This window comes from Trachymyrmex cornetzi, unplaced genomic scaffold (genome assembly GCF_001594075.2).
Source record: "Trachymyrmex cornetzi isolate Tcor2-1 unplaced genomic scaffold, Tcor1.1 scaffold5, whole genome shotgun sequence".
NCBI classification, from domain to species: Eukaryota; Metazoa; Arthropoda; class Insecta; order Hymenoptera; family Formicidae; genus Trachymyrmex; species Trachymyrmex cornetzi.
The window spans coordinates 1,265,642-1,288,920 of record NW_017299806.1 but is presented as its reverse complement, the minus strand read 5'-3'; positions in this window follow the sequence as shown (position 1 = coordinate 1,288,920).

Genomic DNA, 23,279 nt, shown 5'->3' with positions numbered 1-23,279 from the left:
CACACACACACACAAAGAGTAAATTAAAAATTCCATCCGTAAGACGATTAATATTCGTCGGCGATAAAGCGTTCTATATATCAAAATATACGGTAAAGCCTTCAACGACATTGAAGTTTTATCAATTAATAGCCTCTTATCCGTTTAACGAGTGAGTCGTCAACCGGAGCGAAGGACGTTTCAATATTCAGTTGAATATAGTGCGATAAAAAAAATTCTCGTCCTTTCTATCTCTCGTTATCACATGAAATACAGTCGAGTTTTTCTTGAAATATAGTCTCTGGATTTAATCAACTTATATCGTTTTTAATATCCAAATCTGTTCGAGGTACTATCGCGTACGTATTAAACTTCGGCAATACGCTCCGCTTTTTTATTTCTTTAATATTTTTTTAAAAGTTAAATTATTAATATAAACGGATGATTAGGATTTACACTGTAAATCCCGAAATATAATCTCGGTTTCAGAAAATCTATATCGCTTTTAATATCCAAATCTGTTCGAGCTGTTATTGCAAACGAATCAAATCTTGGCGATATGGTTCGCCTTCTTATTTATTTAATATTCTTAATACAAAATTAAATTTGTTAATATAGATGGATGGCTGTCTCGAGTTAAATACGATTATCATATAATAGTAAAAATAAAATTAAAGATTATAAATATACATATATATATATATAATCTTTAAAAGTATGAAAAATAACAATGCCTTTTCATCGATTGAAAAGGCATTGTTATTTTTCATACTTTCGCACTCAAGCAACACATGGATGTCTCTATCTCGCTCTCTCTCGAGACAGTGTAACTCCCACAAGAATCAGGGTCATCATAGATTACAATTATCCGAAAATGGTCAGGCGGAGGGAAAAGGGCGGGGCAGCAAGGCTGTAGAAACTCTCCTGCAGTTACGATCGCGCCAGCCGAGCGACCTTCCGGAAGTGGTACCAACAACGACCCGGAGTAATGGTTGGCCACCCACTAAATTCTAATAAATATCAACGGGTTTACAGGAAGCCGTTCCTTCGCGAACATCCTAAGTGTTATTAATCGTCGCACGCCTGGAAGAAAAGCACTTTCGATTTTGAGAGTTGTTCTTTCGAAGAGCTACGCCGAACGTTCGCGTCATTAATATCGCATTTTCTGATGTATACGGTTTCGTAGAAATATCTAAAAATTTAACTAGATACACAGACTGACAGACTTGAAAGTAATTTTGTTAAATTATCAGAATAATTATGTAGGACGATCGAGTTAATCGCTAAAATTAACAACCTTTTCCAACATGGCTCATCATGCTTAAATTTTCTATGGCCCGTATTCATAGTCGGTTCTTATATTTAAGATCGTCTTAAATACAATTTTAAGGTGTCATAAATTAATCACAAAGCCGTATTAGCACCTTAAGACGTTACTTAAGATAGTCTTGAAATAAGAATGGACTATGAATATCGGTCTATGTAATTATTTAGACGTTCTAACGAAATTATTTTTAGACATATACAGTGAGAGCAAAAAGTATTCGTACAAAAAAATTTATTATAAAAAAAGCCTTATTTGTAGAAAATAAACATTAATTAGCAATTTTATATAATGAATACATTCTGTTTTAATATAAACAAACAAGCTTCGCATGTATTTCTGATTTTAGAAGCTAAATTTCTCGTCTGTACGAATACTTTTTAAGTATTTAAATAATACAATTTTTAATTTTCGCTTATTTTTCGGATGATATATTTTGTTTAATTAATACACATCATTTTGATATATATATAATTTCACGAAACATACAATCTATTTTATTCTTTATGGGAATAAATTGTTAATTATCCAACAAGAAATGATCGTTAATTAAACGTCGAATCGACGTCAAATTCGTGTTAAAATCATCGAATTTATTTATCATCGATTCGACATCAATTCGATGATTCATTTCTCGCTGGACAATATTTACTTTTTAAAAATAAAGTTTTTTTAAAAAATATTTTCTCTGTACGAATACTTTTTATACTTACTGTATCTATCTAAATTTTCAAATACTTCGATAAAATTCTTCTATTCGTTTAGGCATTTAAAAAAGATTTTTCATTGTATATATTAATTGAATATGGTCGTCTTTGCCAGCGGTGTGTATCTTTGATATAAAGAAATTTCTTAACATGTTAAACACGTTTAAAATTCTCATTTAGCTAACGCATGTCAAAACTTTGTTGCACAAACACGCGAGGTACTTCTCAATTTAATATGATAGCCTTTGCGTAAACAGTACATCCGCAGTTAACTATATGTCTACACCGCGTTTTTATTAGCACTAAGAGTGGCCCAATTTCCTTTTAATAATCTTGGTCTTCGTACAATAATTATAAGACTACGCGAGGGAAATGTACAACCTTTCTCCGGCCTCGACGGGATCTCCTTATTACGAAAGTACGGAGCGAGCACTATTCGGTACACTGCACCGGAATTACTACGAATGAAGTCCTTAATCTTAATAAACTTCAAGGCACCCGTCTTCTATCCGCCTTCAGCCTTCGCCTCTCTTTTGCGCCCTCCGCAGTTTATCCCCTGTCAGTCGTCTCAGAATTCTCTCGCGAGAGTTCTGTGGTGGTACCAGCCCAGGTATCTGGGAAGGGTACCGCGGACTCGAAATGGCGATATGAACATTCCGGGCGTGGAATATCCTCGCGTCGTTAATCTGTTCGGGACGACGAGGATGAAGAAGGTGAGGCTGAGGGTAAAGCGACGTTATATTTTCCCGTCTGAGACACGAATCTTCGGCGCTCGCGCTCGCACGTGCACTAGTAGGCAAAATTCTTCGTCTTAATAAACGTCAACGCTCCCTTCCTTCAGGTTCCTGCACCCTGCGCTCCTACGTTCAAGTCGTGGGAACTTCATAGACGCGGAATGCCATATGCATATATGTTTCTTAAAGTTAGTGCTACGAAGGAAATGTATGTCACTTGCAAATGTTGCAAGAAATTATGTTCCATTAGCTTCATTAAGGAGATATTTTTTTTTTGTGGACGCGATAAAGATCAACTTTTTCTGTCTTTTTTACAAATAAAAAGGTATTTATCATACTTCTCTTTATTACGTTAGATTAGAGCAGCATTTCAAATTTTTTTTTATCATTGCAGGATTTATAATATTCGAAATAATATAATGGTACGAGCGAAACAATATTTCTCAATATAAGCACTTTTGATTAGTCTGTTATTTGAACTTATTTGAAATATATATATTAAATATAATATGTATATTTATAGTTATAATGTATATTAAAGGGAAAAAAAATCAAGGTGTTTCTTTATCTTTCAGTACAGTTTGTATTAAATAGACATACATATATGTCTATTTAAGAAATAATAAAATGATGCTTTGAGAAATCAAAATTCCTATTCCTGCAACTTTTGCGATTATATAATGTAATAAAAATTCATCATTATACAATGTATTTTTGGAAGAGAGAGAGAGAGAGAGAGAGAGAGAGAGAGAGAGAATCAAAGTTTATTATAAGGAAAACAAAGATATGATTAGGTACTTCATATATTTTAGCAGGATTTGAATGTGATTGAATAGTTTTTAAGAGTTCAAGGATCAATTAATCCAGAAAATATGGTTTCAAGAAAAAGGCGTGATTTATCCTACAATAGTAGATCTTTAGTAAGTTCTTTTCATAATTATCAATTATTCTAGGATATAAAAATATTTTTCAAACTCATAAAAGGTACTTTCTTTACTCTTTTCTTATTTTAGCTTTCTTGATCACAAACAATCTTCACTTGAATCTCGTTCGAGTTGAGCGAGTCGAAAACTTCATTAATTTTTCAAAGAAATATATTTTTAAAACACAAAACTTAAAGAATATGCATAAAGAGGAAAGTTTCAAAGTTTTACATGAGAAAAAATTCTTAATTACCTTTTGGTGTAAAAAGTGAATGATTTCAAACAGAAAATATGCGAAAACGGAACGTTTATTGAGAGAGCAAAGAGAAAAAAATGTGTTAAGAGAGCGAAAATTTCTGAATAAAATTTATAATAAACATTGTGGTGACACGCTCATCCAGAACATAATTAGATGTTTCTACTATCTGGTCGATGCACTTTCCACAAACACGCCGCCGTTCTAATTAGAACTCTAAATGCCCGGCGCAATAACCTCCCGAGGATCGGCTCTGACGTAACAACGTTTATCGTGCATTCCGCGCACCGAGATCTCATGGATGCGAACTAGCCGTGTAGCTCCGTACTAAATATCATCCATCGCCGTCGAAGTCCTTCAAACTCCGTCACAGTATCCTCGTACCATTCCCGGACGTATATCCGGAGCGCGTCCGGACGCGTAATCCAATCCGATTGCTACATGCACGCCAGGAACTCTTGACGGAGTTCTGAAGCGGCCGACAATACCCGACGTTTCATCTTTCAAGAGTCCTCGCCGGTTGCCAGTGCATTAATCTCCGAAATATCCGCGGATGGAATTTCCCTGACGTTTGTGGATACTACGCCCCAGACATCGCAAATTACGCGGCATCCTCTTTGAATACGTGACAGCTCGTGATTCCAGTAGCTCGCGTTTGACGGTTAATTAAATAAAAATATACATTAATTAAGACAATTGTTTTTTTTATAATTAACAAATATTTCCAGAGCGTGTTATTATCGAATTTCCGTTTAACTTTTCGTCCTGAACCATTCTAGAATTTATTCCGCTCACGACTGTTTGAGAAACGTAAGATACTCAGCTCAACGATTTGCGACGCCCCGCATAGCTCTCGTAATTATATCCCGAGATCAACACCAATTAGCGCCTAGGCAAATTTTGAAACGTACATTATGTATACCTAGCGGGAAGTTTCAGAGTTTAATTCTGAAGTTTATTACCTTACTACGTTTATACGAAATTGACCGTTCAACTCTCCCGAGCATATCGTTCACGAATATTATTGTGAAAATTCGCGGAATTTTTTCCCCCACTAAATTCGTTTTCCGGCATTTCGGTAATATCAGATACCAAGGATAACTCGGCTCAAGTTTCGAAAATTGTTGAGAAAATGTCTGGACGCGCTATCCGGGACTGCCCGAACACGTCGCTGAGCCACTGTTGCCGCCGGTGGTATGTCCCTCTGCAAGGTTCTTGGTAATACTCGGCCACTCGAAGGTAACTCACCATTGGACTCTCGGATTCCAACGTTCTGGAACATAGCTCGCGCACCGCGTCCACGTCGCTCTCCGCGGTCTCGGCATTGTTTGCAAAATTGTCGAACCACGCGAGACCGTATTTAATGTTCAAATAATGGAATCTGCTTTTAGGAATAGATGCGTCAACCGGATGACTTATACCACTTGTGAATTGAGACACAAGAACTGCAACTATCGCATTCCTATCCAGCGCGGGGTATCAGATATTTCTATCTTATTCCAAAACTCTATCTATCTAACTTCTATCTACCTCAGTCTGTTTAAAGTTACGTTCAAGTTGAAAATTAAGTACACTCTAAAAAATATGGGTGTGGCCTTAATACCATATATGTTATATAATTCTCATCATATTGATATAAGCTCCAACATAGTGTGAATTTAAAACCGTCTGTATTACCGACTAATTATAATTTTTGTATAACACAATTATTTTTTTCCTCTTTTATAGATTCGAAAATCCTTTTCCAGGATTAAAAAATAAATATATATATATATATATTAATATGTGTCTGTGAGGTGGAGTTTATGCCGAGAGTGATAAAAATTTTTCTTAAGATTTCAATTTCGAAATTTTTTATCGTTTTTGGAATAAATTTCGTCTCACAGACACATATTAATGTGTATACTTTAATCCTGGAAAAGGATTTTCGAATCTGTAAAAGAGGAAAAAAGTAATTGTTATACAAAAATTATGATTTAATACAGACGATTTTAATTTTGGAAAATCTTCTTTGTTAGTCCTTTGATCACAATTTCGCAAGCTCAGGATTGTACATGTCACTCGTATACTTCCGGAGAAGGTATCATTTAGTACGTACGACCTATAGAATTTCTGCATTAAGGAAATTATAACCTGAGGTGACAGCTGTAAGAGTTAAAATAAAATAAATTTTTAATTTTTTCCCCGATTTTTTCATAAAATTTAATGTGGCCAATGTTTTTTTATTGTATAAAAGGATTTGATAATCTTTAAAGCCAATTCGGAGAAATTGGCAATCTGCAATTGTCAATAATTGTTGGTTTAGGGTCCCCTTAAATCATGTTGGTGTTTATATTAACACGGTGAAATTATATAAACATCGCATGACGTTAAATTCATATTTTTTAGAATATAGTTAATTTTCAACTTGAACGTGACTTCGGACAAATTGTTTTCAGAACCATCAATATCGAAACAATTAGAATTGTTATATATTCAACACTCATGATGTTAAATTTACATTCATATTTTTTAGAGTGTAATTACATTTGCGACCGTACTTGGTCTCCAATATTTATTAAATGTGCATTGATAAATTCGTCAACATTTGTTCAACGAGCGCGCTGCCCGCGAGTAAAATATACGGGATGCTATTCGCAAAATGATGAGAGCAAACGATGTGAGGGAGGAAGAGGACGCGAGAAACAATAGTGATACGCGGTCCAATTTCCTGTCGCACTCGAAAGACATCCGGACCATCTGGATTTTGAGTGCAGACCCGAAAGTATCATCGTCGAATAATATGCCAGGCACTCGTCGGTTCGAGGCTTGTAATCCCAAACGGATGGCTATATCTCTGTCTGTCGCTGTCCCTAACGCCGCTCTATCCTGCTAATCCCCGGTTCGTTCACGTTAATTGAAAACTTTGCCACTCCGTCCCCGAGCTGAGATATTAACATTCATCGTCGCGGTGCGAAGCGTCGCCTAACGCTCCATCCATTAGGAATTACACCTATTCACCCCCATCCTCGGCTCTCTCGTCTGCGATTTCGCGAGATTGTTTCAACTCGTCTTCCTTCTGTCTTCACAACCGAGATCGTCGCGCGGCTCGCCTAACAGACGTCACGACTCAATTTTAACAGATTCAGATACGGGGGAAGTTCTGGTTCTGATTGTGATCAGGCGCAAGAATTCATCGCGTCTCATCTTTCTGTTCTTGGAATATTTCTTCAGAATACAGACACGTTTCTGGATTACTCTTGTTTGCGTCACAAATTAACTGTTAGATTTAGATTTGTGGTTTCTGCGTGCTTCAGTTATTAATCTGTGGCGATGTTTGGAATCGACATGCAATTTTATCAACATTCGTTAGATCGAGATGTCGACGTGAATACGAATGAGGAAAAGCGATGTGCTCTTTTCAGAAAATTTTAAGAAAATTGTTGAATGTTAGACAAAAATTGAATGGACAAACATCTTATACTTAAAACGATAGAGAGATCGATTCTTTGAACTATTTTAACATTAGAAGTATCGACGTTTTTTGCTCACTAAAAGGATCAAGCGAATAAATTGTTATAAAAATAAAAAAGTGGAAATCAAATATTTCATCAGTATAAAGGGCATAATTGTTAAAGTATTGAAAAATTTTAGAATCTGTCTTTTACGAAATATAATATTAATATAAAATATAGAAACTATGAATAATGATTGTTACTGCTAATGTTAACTTGTTCCAATTAAATATGCTCAACAAATTTTTACAACATTTTCGATCTATGAAGACTACTCGTCGATCGATAGTCAGCTAGTCTAAAAGACTGTTAGTCCTTGGAATACCTCGATAATTACATGTCAAAGTCGACAGGTAGTTATAATACAATATGCTAAGCTTTGAACCGTGACGCGCGTCAAAGCGGAAGCTTGATGCGCATCATGCGCAGCGCCGTCTCCGTGGTTGCTTCGACACCATATGGTACAGTGTTTCCTGGGTTAGAGGAAAAAATCTTAACACGTTATAAAAATCAATTTTCCGATACGCCTTATGGTGCAAATTACACGGCACCTTACACCCACGATTAATGCTCCTTGCAGCAAAACTGTTGTCTTTATTTAGAGCGATAATATGATGACGTCGTATAGGTCTGCGAAAATGTCATATCTTGTGTACCTCGTTCGTCAGCAAGGAGAGTTGAAATATTCGGTCGTAGTTTTCCTGCTGCGTGGAAAGTCTGTCGGCGCGAAGATATTTGTCGTCCTGGGAAAACAAGAATGAAAAGCTGACGAGAAAAACTCGGAGTGACTTGGCATAGGCCGAGGAGAATTGACATCTTCTGTGCATCCTTAGGGCACCTTTCATTGCGCCAGCAAGATTAACTTTTAAAATGCTTTAAAGAGCAAGCTCCGACAGACCGGAGTTTATTACTCAATTTGAATGATGAACGAACCGAGCGGGAAAGAGAAAAAAATCTTAGTCATAACGTGCACGCAAGGTGTATCTTCGTCCCGGATGAGAATCTACGTGGATTAAAAGGATTGTGAATTTAGCTGAAACGTACTTGTAGTCACTAATATTAAATACATTGAAGTATACTGATATTCGTCCAGTAATTTAAGCGCACCGACTACAGCGCGGATTCCTAATTGCCCTAATTTGATTATTATTGTTTAAGTTATTTTATTATAAGGAATCTTATTATGGTTTTTATAATTTTTAACATGTTATGTCTTTTAAATTACAGTATAGTTTTTGGGATCCACAAGAGTTAACCCTTTGGGTAAGTTTTGCATATACAGGGTGTCTCAAAAAATGTGACTGAAACACAGTGGGGACATAGATTGGATCAAGGGGAACAAAACAGTTTTGTACTATTTAATAGTACAGTAGTGACAAAGCTATGTCCCCACTGTGTTTCAGTAACATTTTCTGAGACACCCTGTATATATATATATGTATATAAAATTAGTAATTTTGGTATCTTTTACAAATTTTATATATTTATGTATACATAAATATATAATATATATATTCACACGTACTTAATTGATTAGCTATGTTTTTACATCGTAATTACTGATAGATATTAATAGCAATCGTAAAAAGAAGAATTCTGTGTTATTTAACCGAAATCAAACAATTTATTTAATTTATTCTCTGTTGCTTATATTTTATTACAGCGCTGGGAAGTCGTAAAAGCTGTTCTGCAAAGTAAACTAAATATTTTAATTGACGTTAGAAGAGAGAGCAATTTTATGGAATGTCAAACAGAACAGTAGCATTGCTGCTTAAGTCGTGTTACGGATTTAACAGTAATTAGTCGTCCAATTAACGGAGCAGTAACGAAGTAGAAATTCATTCTGCATTCTGGTTCAATTTCTTGACATACTCTCATTGGAATTGCATAACTGTACCTGCGTTTAACGAGGAAGTTAAATATTTGTCTATTTAATATCAACTGTAAATAGTATATTGGTATTTTATTTAAAATAAATTTTTTATTGAAATTTGATTTACATATATTTGCGTTAAAAGATGCTTGATTTAAATTTTATTTGTATTGTATTTTGTTTTTCCTGTTTTTCGATAAAATATGTTCTATAATATTATTTGCCTGTGAAAAAGGAAAGAGGGGGAGGGGGAGAGAGAAAGAGAGGGGTAGGATCACGTATACAAGTGTTATACAGTTAATGCAGACACGACCGCGCCTGCTGCTTTAAATTAATGGAAACTACTTTCGGAGATAAATTAATATCTGCTCGGCTACGCGCTGTATTTTATGACGTAAATAACCGTCGGCGTTGGATCGGTGTCCCGCGCGACTGCTGCCGAGTAATTTATTAATTTCAAAATTTAATCTGTCGACATTTCTCACAAGTAACTCAATCAATAACGACATTAATCTACAAGCAGCACTGCAAACAAAGGAAAAATGCCGTGTCCCACACAGATAAATCTGTAAAACGACTCTAATTTTAATGTCCCCGGACTTCTTCATCTACAGTGACAGATTGGTGATTATTATCGCGAAATCATTTTTGGATTTACAAGTGTATGTATATGAGATGCAATTGTTAAATTAAATTGTATGCATTTAAAGTGTCGTTAAATTGGTTGGCAAATTTCACGTTTCCAATTAATTATTTTAATCCATAATTGTTCGTAGTAAATACTGTGGAAAGTATGGAAGATTTTATTTGCGATGGTGAAGTTTGAAAACATACAATAAAAGAGATTCTCTTTCCACTGTATGGTTAATAAAATAATGTTCTTCCTCATAATAAGCTAAATTAACAAAGATTTGACGAATGTAACACTTTGTAGAGAGAGAAATTAAAATTTAAATTTATACAATAAATTTTGAACTCAATTTTGCACTTTAAATGATTGTGTATGGTATTCTCATAACTGAATGATTCCAATCTCGATAGAATCGTTCGACATCTTAAATTGACTGGCGATGCAACGAAATGCCGTCGACTCGTCTGATCTACTGCTCTTTACTCGTTTCCGTAGTTCAATGAAAATGGCGGCACGATTATCGAGAAGTGTTACGGTCTGCACTCAGCAGTAATTGCCATCCATTACGGCTCGATTCATGCGAGAAGCGTTCTCTCAAGTGGAATCTCTTTGTCTTTGTCCTGATGCACGAAGTGCATCTTTCCTGTCACGATACTAATTGCCAAATGCAGTGCCTGGCGTCTTAATTAACCAGCTCAACTTAATTATCTTGCTATATTAGAGAGAGAGAGAGAGAGAGAGAGAGAGAGAGAGAGAGAGAGAGAGAGAGAACTACATACACGATGTTCTTCATTAAGTGCCCGCTGTCATATATGCTTTTGAGAATAACGCTGAAAAACTGAGTCTAATATTATAATAATAATGATTTTATATAGCAAACAATAAAAATATATTTTTCGTGACATTTTGTTTTGAGGACATGTATAAATATGAATATCAGTCGTTGATTTGGTTCAAATCGTTGAATATCGAATAATAGCATGAGATTTATAGTGTTCCTAAAATAATATATTTATTCATATAAATAGTACATTTTTTCCTATTAAAGAATCGTATGCATCAAATCGCACACCGAGAGTTTATTTCTATAGCCCAATGTAACGTCAGATCGTCGATAGTTTCAACTGAATCCATTTTGATTTATATTGTACATTTTTAGTTTTTTTTATCGTTTATTTTTTATCGCGTTAAAAGAAACCTTTTATGTTAACTGTTTTATTTTAGCCTGACTGCACGGTCTTTTACGAAGAGACTTTGTTATCGTCAATTGCTAATTTGTATTTAGTATCGAATTATTTACCTTTCAATTAATACACCACTCAGCTGGAGATAACTGACGTTTATCCTTAATCGATAAATACGGATTATGAAAGAAGATTGCACGCGCGGCCGCACGCGGATTCGATCTATCGGGGAATACCTTTTAAAAGAGAGAGAGAGAGATAGAGAGAGGAGCTTCTAATTACGTTTCCACTTAATGTCAATTAGAGCATCGAAGATCTAGGTCGTAACCTATCTATAGGAACGTCCCTTGCAGAGAGTTCACTTTATGTCATCGTCCATATTCTGTATAATCTGATTTCATGCCACTTGCTTTATAATTCCGATGCGCCTTCGAGAGGACGAAGGTCATTTAAAAAAATGGATGGAACATCAGAAGGTAGGAGACGCAGTAAAAAGCAAAGTAATATTATCTTTATTGTTCGAATACAGATAAGTATAATTTAATAAGAATGTAAAAATATGTAGAATAAGTTAAAGAACGATCTCTATAAAAAGACAAAACTGAGATAAATTTGCAATTTATAATCATTGAAGAAATCTTTTTAAAAGTTAAAAAAATGTTAATATTAATACGTCTTAAAAAGTTTTCTAAAGATTTAAAGATTTTTAGATTTTCTTTAAGAAAGATCAATATATTTTGATTGGTGCGCTAAACAGTTGTAATATTAACATATCTGATTAAAAAAAGTTTTACAACAAAATATAGAATTATAAATATGTGCTATGTAAAATGTGAAGAGAATAACAGGATAAAAAGTCTGATTAACTTGATTACTCAATTAAAATGAAGTATAATATGCGACAGTAGTATAAAATCATATCACAAAAGATCTGATTACCTCGATTATTTGATTAAAATGAAGTATTATGTGTTCCAGCAGTAAGAAAGAAAGAGAGAAGAGAAAGAGAAGAACGCATGAAGTGTCTGATTGTTGAACAAAAAAGCGATGTAAAACTCAATGCCGATAGATAAAACTTATGAAGAAAGGAGATAAACTCATGTTGGAAACGAGCGGCAGGCTCGGTCGAGTAAATGAATCTTCGTGGTAACTCTTGAAAGGACGATAACCGAGCGTGAGCGAGACGTTAAGATCCCGGAGGTGCAAGTTAATCGATCTAAAATACACGGAAATCCAAATATAGATCGCATCGACGGCCGACCTCGCTCAAGTATCGCCCATTATTTGTACGCCAGTCAGCAATTTGATATCTCGCGCGTCATTAATTACTAGCGAGTATCGCCTCTGAAAGTCCTGACTTTGTCCCGGCCACGGTAAATGCCATCAGCATTTTCGTCGTAATTTTGTTGTCAATGGCCGCTCGGCTTTGAGTCGGGGTTGTTAGCAACGTCAGGAACTATGTAATCTAATGACTGCCATAAAGACTATATAATAAGATTCGCCTTCTAATACCGCCTCGTCAATAATTCGCGAGCGAAGGAGCTATTATCTGTCATAATCCAAAGTGCCTGCTTGAATATTGTATTAAAGGTAAAGGAATTTACCTGTGCCACGAATGATCAATAATCACTCTCGCGTTGTATAAATTTCAGGTCATGATATGTGCTGCAATTATAGTGCCGTACATGAATTTAATCGACGGCTGTTATTCTCATCATATATAAGTCTCTTTATTAATGCTTTCCATACCAGCGTCCGTCTCTCTGCATTAAATTGCAATTTACCTCCGAGCAATTCTTGCGGCGGACATAATTTCATAGATTATTCGACTATGTCTCTCGCTTATGATTCGGTCGCTTTGACGTGTACCGCGGTTCTAATTGGTGCAATCCGCGCTCGCAAGTTAGAGATAGCCGGATCTGGTCCTCGAGAGAGAGAGATAGCCATAGAGAGGGACGGGAAGAGAGGGAAGGTGGGCTAAAAGCAAAGACCAAATCTAATGAGCATTGCGCGGTGGACGCGGAGCGTAGCTTTTCGCCGCGCGAATCAATATATGGGCGAATCGACTACACAAAGCGCTCACTATCTCTACAAAGGTGAAGGCTATTATCAGTTAAGCGAGTTACCGGTGCCGCGAATGCACGGACACACGTACTGCCAGATCCCGTTCCATGGTATGGCGTCCGTTCCATGCCACGTCGGGTTGTTAATCGCGCATTAACATTAGTCACTCGCATTTCACCGCTGAGCCACGATGCTTCCGCTCGAGCGTGTCGAAGCGGAAAAAGGCCATATCAAGCGGATCCGCCTGCTTTAAAGACCACCCAAATCGATTTTCGCGGTATGAGTTTAATGTGCCGCGACCATGATATTACTGATGAATTCGAATTTCCTCATGAATTGGAAATCTTGTTTGAAACGAGAAAGTGAGTGGTTTTAGTGGTATTTGCTCCATTCCCCTGGAATTATGATGACTGCTATAAATAGACACTGACCTGATTTATCACGAAACATTTGCTCGTTTCGAATAAATGATTGAAATTTGCAATAAAAAATCAATTTTTCAGAAAGAATTTTTGGTAACAAGACAAAAATATTCTTGATGTATTTAATCTTATTGCAATCTTATGCAGTATAAAAATAAAACAATGTTAAAATTAAATAGTGATTTCTCTGGGTCTCAAAATACAATAAATAAATAATATGATTGTCATTATGTCGGTTCTATTTTATGATAGACCGAAAAGTAAGAGCATTGTATCCGGAAATCTTTTTTATGGGTCTAGTTTTATATATATTATTTTTATATTTATCAAGTACAAAATTCAAGATTTTATCTTATTGTTAATATAATAAAGAAAGCACAAAAATGATTCCGAAGTAAACAATTAATATAATTAGTACGTGTGATGAAGAATTAATATATTTTCTGCCTTTGAAACAAGAAAATTATCAATTGACTGACGAGACTTATCGAGACATTTGTGTCGAGAAAATTAAATCAGTTACTGACAGGATTTGTCGAATGACACTCGTCGAGAAAATTTAATCGGTGACGAAGTAAAGATAGGAATAGAACGTGAAAATAAGTCTGTTACTATCCTCGGTGAACAATACCATCGATCGATCTCAATTGTCCGTCAATCCGACCAATCTCTCCGTTCGGTCCGATCAGTCCGATGTCAAGGGATAAATCAGAGAATCACGTGTAATCCGAATCGGGATACCAATGATCCCGTACGAAACGAAACGACATGGATCATCCACTCGATGAGGCCGAGAACACAGGCCAAGGTTCTTCAAGGAAAATCAGATTTCCAGTTTCCTTTCTTTTTCCCTTTTGCCTCATCACGTATAGACGTTTTTGACGACTATTCGCTGCCAGAGAAAAACAAAGGTGTCTCCTCCTTGGAACGGACCGATGAAAAGAAATCACGAGTGAGAAAAGACAGAGAAAGGAAGAATGGTCGAAAGCTTCAGAGAAAATAACTGCCAAGTTTAGTGGAAGAAAAAAAATCCGGTCTTCTATATCTTGGCACGACGGACTTAACGTCCGGTTGACTATATTGTTGAGGTGGAGAAGATAGACACCCTTCCTCGTTATTTTCCTCTTTTATTGTTCCTCTTTTATTGTTCCTCTTTTATTTCAATCGTCGTGCTCTCCTCCGCGCGAAGGAGATGTCAAAGGTGTCGAAAAAATAACCGACAAGGAGGCTGGAAAATTGAGAAGGAGGAGGAGCAAAGGAGGGAACAAGACGGACAAGTTAGTTTGGCTCTTGTACAAGATGCTTGGCATTCCGAGCCGGATCCGTTGAAATTTAATTTCTAGATTCACCCTCGTCGAAACCGGCCAGCGTTTGCTGGCGTAAAAGCACCGGGGCGGGGTGAGTCAACTCTCGGATGGAGTCCCAGAAATAAAGCGGCCAGATTGCCGAGTACTGCAAGCGTAACGCGGCATTCTCGACCAACATGCCGACGTAAAATCTCGTTTTCGTTGCAATTGTTCAATTCATTTTGCCGGTAAGGCTATTTTCACACCGGTTAGCTTTCATCGCTAGCTCTCGCTACATTAGGCTAGTTATTATCAACTTCTCACTGGAATGTAGAACGTATTTCATCCGTTCGTTCAGATATTTTTATAGATCGTGTAGCTTTTTTCTCTGAGCTTGCAGCCATCTCTCTTTCTCTCTGTCTTTATTGTTTTTCTCGTTCGTGCTTTCTATCTACCTATCTATCTAAAATATCGTGATTGCAACATTTCGCTCATTAGTGATGAGAATTACTTTCAGCAATATATTTAAAAAGTATTAAGTATGCGCTGTGTGTGTTCTTCCTCTCTTCTCTCGAGAATGATAATAATCAAACTGTTAATGCGTTTACTGAAATACCTAATAATTGCCGAATTAGTGACATAACTAAGTTTCCAAATTGTCAAATTTAATTTTACAAGTAGGAATAAACTTCGCAATCGAAGCCGAAACTTACCAGCGTGAAATATGCAAGACAGCTCGCTGTACGGAACTGGCAGAGCTGATATTAACGGGTATTAGAACGGAGTATGGTGGAGTTCTGTTTAATCATGAACGAGAAGGAGAGGGGAAGGACGTCCGTGTCCCCCGTTGGCCAATGTCAGGACGGGATCGTGTGTGGCTTGACGCTAATTAGATGGGCGCTCAATCGACTGTAACGCCCGTCGAATGGATGTCATGGGCGCGCGTCGCGAAATAATAAAGCAGGAACTGCGTATTCTGTCAGTCCGCGACACAGGGACCACCGAGTGCACTCCGGCAAAGTGCATCAGGAATAGCGAGACTGCTATTGTCACATTACAATAGAGCGTAATCGCGTCGAGGGATCCGTCAGGTGATATATCGCGAGCTTGGCAAATCATCGGCCATTGGTGATCGCATAATAGCGGTATCGATCTTCTTAAATGTAATGCGACGTTATCGAAGATATCATCGCTATTATGGCATTGTCAACCTTTCTGCGGAGAGTATTAAATCCGTCTGTCAGCCTTTCTACGTTGACTCAGGTACTTTGATTAGGATTACTTCCTTCGGCCAGGTTCTCATTTCGCGGACGGCGTTGACGCACGCGAAAATAATAAGCCGAGAATCCCGCACTCCGTCAATCTCTTGGCTCTCGCGTATTCGTCTCGATGCAATTGCACTCGAGCATTGTGCGACGGCGGCGGCACTCCGTCATCTGCGGCCTGCTGCTGACGTTTAATGGCCACGGGCGGCGGCTCGAGGTAAAAGGGGGACGTTATGAGAGGAAGGCACGTTCATGAGGGAAGAAGAAATCGTATGCGTGGAACATCGTGCGAAAGGAAGACGAAAAGTGTAAGTAGGAAAAGTGGGAAGTTTGTGTAAGAGGCTATAGGAAGGAGAGTAGAAAGGTAGGAGGGCAGGGAGAAAAGTCTATTTATTATTCTAGGGCAAATTCTGTCTGAAGAGGCATAACGAAGTGGAATATAGAGCAGAGTATATAGAAATAAATCTAAAAATCATTATATAAATGTAGATGATAATTAACCATGAAATTGCAGTTTAATATGCTTTTTATGCCTTCAATTAAAAAGCGATTTAATGTACAGTTTTTAAAAATAGATTTATAACATTTGGAGTGCACATAATATTCACCAAACTGAACAAAAACATTTAATTACCACGGATCAACAAATTATTCAAAATGTTTTTCTACAGAGAATGGCACTTGTTTGTATTTTCCAAAATAAAAAATAGTTTGTATTCTTTAGTCTATTTATTAGTTAATTTAACATAATTAATTTTTTGATTTATTTGATCTTTGTGAATCTTAATTAAGTAACAATTAAAATTAAATTTATCTTTATTTTTGTCATAGTGATTCGAAAAAATTAAACTTACATTATTGTATAAAAAATATAGTTGTATGATTCAAAAGAACTGCAGTATAAGTAACACCGATGGTCATTTGAACTACACTCGGTAAAGTGGCAGTGCAGGATTAATGAATAAAGTATACAGGAAAGAACGGAAAGATAATGACGAGCGAAAACTCGAGTTAGAAAGGTGGACAAAGTGGGTAGAGGAGACTAGGTGCGGTCGGGTATACGAGTACGTGTGTGCGTATACTAGAAATCGGGAGTGCGAGTGGAGTATGTGTCAACGACCAACATCAGAGGGTGAGAGTGACAGAGAGGACGGGGCGACGCGGTATGGGGATGCGGCCTGTCGAATTCCATTCTTGCTGTCGCGAGAGGCGATCGAGTTCGCATCGCGCTGTGCTCTCATATGCGAACCACGTGACCGGATGTCACGCGCAGGAATCGCTTTCCCCACGATTCCGGCTGTCAGGACGCGTCATCGTCCGGGTGACATCGAGACGGCGCGGCGGGGAGGGACGAACATACACGTCCATATCCGCATCGCGTTGTGAAACCGGTTGCACACGATTGTTTCGATGCTTCTCACTTCTAAGAGAGGATGAGAGAGAGAGAGAGAAGGGGGGAGAGGAAGGGGATCGATTGTTCCGGTTACCCACAGTACGCACTTTATCGTCTCTGACTAATTGATCCTGTCGACTGTGAGTGACATCATTGACGGACAAAACATTTTTCTCTGCACCCCTTCAATATAATCCGCGAACGACTTATAGGTTAATTTTTCAGAGTAACCAATGTTTATGTGCAAAAGCGAGAATAAAAAAGTCAGCTTTTTCATTGAAAGTTTCATTTATGGTTGGCTGACAATAATAATAATTGCTCTATCATACGTAAAATAATACATGTTTTAATGCAAAATTATTATTTAATTAAAATAAAATATAATGTAATTATTTAAAGTAAAAAATAAATTTTATATTGTTCCGTTAAGTTTTTCAATAGACTGTTTAATATTTATATATTATTTTGCATATGTTATCTCCGTATGTTAATCAATTTTATAACTACTGCATTTGGTTCACTGCTACGTTCTATTTCGATCTGCGGCAAAATATAATGAATATTTATTTGTTCAATACCGTTTAAACAAATAATATCATTTGTATCATAACGGGAAAAGTTTCGCATATAAAAGCAGCTGTATATACATACAGTCGCATTTACGAGTATTATGCATGGATATTATAAAATTACGATTCATGGTTTATCTTTTACCTGACAAAATATTTAATGACTTACATTATTTATAATAATAAGCGTTTTAAGTATAACGGCAATATTTATATGGATAATATTGACAATATTTAATTTATCGAATATATGACTAATATATATATATATATATTTATATCAACGCGATTGCGACTATGTCATCTGTAAACACATTTGATATCATTATCCACGAGTACATGCCGCGCCGTTATTAATATAATAATTATAATAATAATGGCGTTTAATTAATATTAAGGTATTAATTGCGCGCAGCTGATATCTATGTCACATACCGGCTGGATCGAGGAGTCTCACCGGAGCCGCATTCACGATCATAAGTGTCATCAGTAAACGTCACGACCATCGTATTAGCCCCATCAGCACCATCGATCGTTGTCAAAAACTGAAAAAGTACCAGGGTAGAAAACAAGCGATCGGGTTGAACCGCCCCAGTGTTCGTGGCTCTCGAGTTAATCGAGGGTGTCCATCAGAGCCCACGTTTTCCACTGTCGGCGACATCCGTCCGCGTCGTCATGATCTCTCGCAATTAACCCCCGGTTATATATATATATATATATATATATACATGCATATGTATATATGGGCGTATGGATTATATATATATGTATGTTTAGGAGAAGACCTCCTCTCAATATCGATGGCGATTGACACCTGTCTGACACTTCGTTCGCAGGCAGCCACTCAGCGAACGAAGCTTTACGAGAGCTTTTGCACGATCGCGGCGTCATGTTAATAATCAGGCACCAGGAATAAACTATACACACGAGAGAGCGCATCGGCAATGGCCCTCTCTAGCGTGTAGTTCTCTCGATACAAGAGATGCACCGTCGATACGAGAGGAAAAAAGCGTTATTGACAGTGCGAGCGAGCCGGCCCATCGCATCGAATTAACGTTTCTGTGCACCCCCACGGCACAAGAACTAGATTTCATATTTTTTCCCCGGTTCGCCGGATCGATCGACAGAGGAGAGAGCTCCAGGGCTGATAGAAACGCCAATTAATCTGTAATAGATTGCTCGGTACCAGCGCGACGCCACGATAGAAACTGCCTTTATCAAATAACTATGTCCTCCTGCCTCTTACGTCACTGATGGTTTATGGACAATGGATATCTGCCTGAAAGGAAAAACAACAGACTGAAATAATAAAATTATTTTAGAGATATATTTTATTCAATTAATCGAAAAAAAAAGGCTACGGGAAATCGTATATGTGCTTTTATACCCGCAATATGATGATATAAAAGATATAAATCCGAAATAAAAAAAATAACACAAATTAATTCTGTACAAGTAATTTCGATGCAACATCCATTCAGTTATCTCTGGACCGTTATCCCATTTCAATGACATCAACGTCACTCTAAATGAAATACGAAATATAGTGGCTGCTATGCTTTCACGGGAAAATCGCTCTCGAGGCTAGCGTGTCCGACTGTAAAATGACTGGACTACTTAAAATACTCGCCGCCGTTTATTGCCGCTGTCGGGCAAAGCGATTTGTTACTTCCTCCACTTGTAATTACTTTTACACTTCCTGAAAACCGAGTAACGAGGTAATACGGTAGTTTTGCCCCGGTACTTTCTGCTTCCGGAAAAATCGTAGGTCTTAAAAGATGCTCCATCGCGTACCTACATTTTATTCTCATTATTCTTTTCTCGTGTCTTAAATATCAAGCTAAATTACGCGAGGCTTTAAAATCGATAAACAGATTATTAAAGCTCTATATATATATATATATATATATATATTATATATATATATACCTGCGACAAAAAATTTTAATTACACCCCGCTTAAATTTATTATGAATTCTACATAATGAGGCTCATCGGTTTTACCTGTGAAGTTTTGTAGTAATTAGTGGTCTAAATAAGTTTACATATGTCTTCGTAAAATATTGTATGCTTCAAGCTTATCCCTACAATATCCAATTTGGATAAAAGGTAGTTTTCAGTTATATAATATTAAAGACCTACATTCTGAATCAATTTATTACAATAAAATAAACATGCCAAATGTACAATATTTCCTGTTTTTCTTTACTTTCTTCTCGATTTTGGTTTGACTTATTGTGTATAGAAGAAGAATCGTATATTTTGAGACGAGATTAAATTCGTATCAAATTATAGATATTAATTATAATTAAAATATTTGAGATGTGATTTATGTTCTATTGAATTATTTTTTTATTGGAATAACGAATGTCTGGAAAAGGTCAGATTTCACAATCTTGCGAATTATATAAGTCGACAAGAAGAATGAAAGGAACTTCGATTCTTTAGGAAAAAATCAAGTGGTAATAATTGCTGATAATTTTAAGCGTCGCATGCAATTTCACGCAGGTGATACAATTCCTTCTTTTGTGTTCGCATTGACGATTGATACTTACACGCTATGGATGGGACTGAATAGGGGTCGGAAGGTGACAAGTAGCAATGGTGCTATATTCCTGCAGCGTGTGCCTAACAATAGGTTTTTGTCCGGGTTTTCTCAATACATCTCTATCTCGCGTGTCTTCAATGCTTGACGGATGGCCGACCATTTTGCAGCGAACTCTCTTTTGCCCTCCCTTTCGCTCTCTTACTCTCCTTCTCTCTCTCCTTGTATGCGCTTTCTTCTACGCGTGTTTCCTTTTTTTTCTTTGAGCTTCCGTCTTTTTCAATTTTTATCTCCCTCTTAGATTCTCCCGTTTTCTTTCATTTCCCCTTTTCTCTCGCGAATACCGGGATCCTTTATATTTTTCGCGAACTACTTTCCTCCTACTTTATTAATATCGTCGTCCGCGTGTATACCTCCGTGTGCATCGCGAGCAAGGGGTGAATTGAGCTGTACAAACGAGTAATGGCGGTGAAAATGAAAAAAAGTTTCCTTGTTTAAGGATATAAAGGCGCACCGTTCCTTTAAAGCTTCTCATTTCTGTGTTGAATTACGGAAAATGCAGCGTTTTATCCATCAAATTGTTTGAAGAAATAAGGGCAATATCCTCAACAAACGCATATAACATTTCTATGTCCAAATATTCGTCGCGATCTATCACGTTTTCGCTCATTTGTCATCGTCCATTTAATCCAATGTTAGCTTATTAACAGTAATTAGAATAAAACAAGATAAAACTTTTAATATTTTATTGAATTAGATATCGTGCATGTTGCTGATAATTTTGATGAATGTGTTACGTGATTTATTATCTGTAACGTTGCGGGTACGTAACAAATGTGGGTCGTATATCTAAACGAGTTCTGCTAATATCGATGAAACGAAGTTTAGCCGAGACTTATAGCACACTAAACATCGCATACTAAAATCATACGAAATTTACTGACACGTGGCCCAGTTTTAAGGCACGTTAAAGCGTCATAGTTACTGAAACATGCCGCAGTGCTGAAAATTTTAACAGGTCGCACGGGTGACCTACTTGGAAATAATAGGGAATTGCGAGGAGGAGGACGCGACGACGACGACGACGATCAGGTGAGCGCGCCTGGCAAATTGCTTAGGTAAATTTCCAATTTTCCGCCATTGGCAACGGTGACGCTCAATCTCCGCGCGCCGGCCAGAGTACACACTTCGATGTAATCGAATCGAGATTTCATAAAGTCCGTCCCGGGCGCGACGGTTAATTGCCAATTGATCTGACGGTGTCCCAATTTTCATGATGTTGTTGATCACTCGTTATTGGCTGGTTAGGCTACTCAGAAACTATGCTCTCGTTCAACGAACGCTAATCGAATGACGTATCTAACGGTGTGCACCAACTTTAAGAGTCTCGCCAATCACAAAGTTGTTCGATTACATCGAACTGTGCATTAGAGATCAATAATGGCTCGATTCGATGAAGACATAAGTTTAGAGTAATCAGAGATTAATGATTGCATTTAGCTGCGCAAATCTCAATTCTCTTAGTTCGAAATTACATTTTATGTTTGCAAAATAAAAAGATATTGGAATATTTTATTTATGTTATAATATTAATTCTTTACTATTTTGTGAATAATGATAATTATTATACATATATATGAGTCTTTAAACTGACAAAAATTTATTCAATTTTTTTTATATTTTACGTTAATTTGAATTTACAGAAATGATTGCGTATATTAATAAAATTCGCATTAAGAAGATAAAATTTAAAAAATAAAATAAATAGCAAATAATAACAGCAAAAGTCTCTGTTTTCTTAACAACTCTCTTTACGAAGTGCAATTTTATTTAATTATTGTGGCGATTAAATTAGGTATCCATTATTCCATACTTGTACTTAAAATGATAGCGATTTATTTATGCTCATCGCAATCTTTCTAGCGTGCTTGCAATTTTCCTAACCGCATCATATAAATGCGCGGCGAGTAGCTACCATCCATTTGTATAGAATGGCACAGCCGATAAATCTTTTTCGCACGAAGAAATTTCATTTCTGCTGCAACTACGAAGCAGCCTTTACGACCCACGATCGTGATCATATCTGGTACACGCAATATCTTCCAACGAGAGAAAGATTTACGTACCGCGACGCAACACTACATGGATTAGCAATAGTATCAGTTCTTCGTAAGACATAATACAGCTTTTAAGATCGAGAAATCTTCACTTAAAAGTATCATATTAAATCAATGTCATATAGGAACCAAATTACTTCATCTATCTTAAATAACAAAGTGATTTAAGATTTTATTTAAATTCACGATTAAATTAAACTTGACAGTTGTAATTCCAATGTGATTGTATATGTGTACCTGTACAGTTTCGGTTTTAAATATATTGTAATAGCGAGTACAACAAAAATTTTAATTAATAAATATTTCATGTTTATATTGTAATAAGACAATTTAATATTTAGTTTTAATTATATTTCTCCGTAAAATACTCCAAAAAGAAATTTATTAAATTTATCTTGATACATATTTTTCTGAATAATCTAAACATTCTCTCTCTCTCTCTCTCAGACTTATACTAAATAAATTTAATTACTAAAAAGTTATAATCCTTAATAAGTACTTCAGAAATAGTTA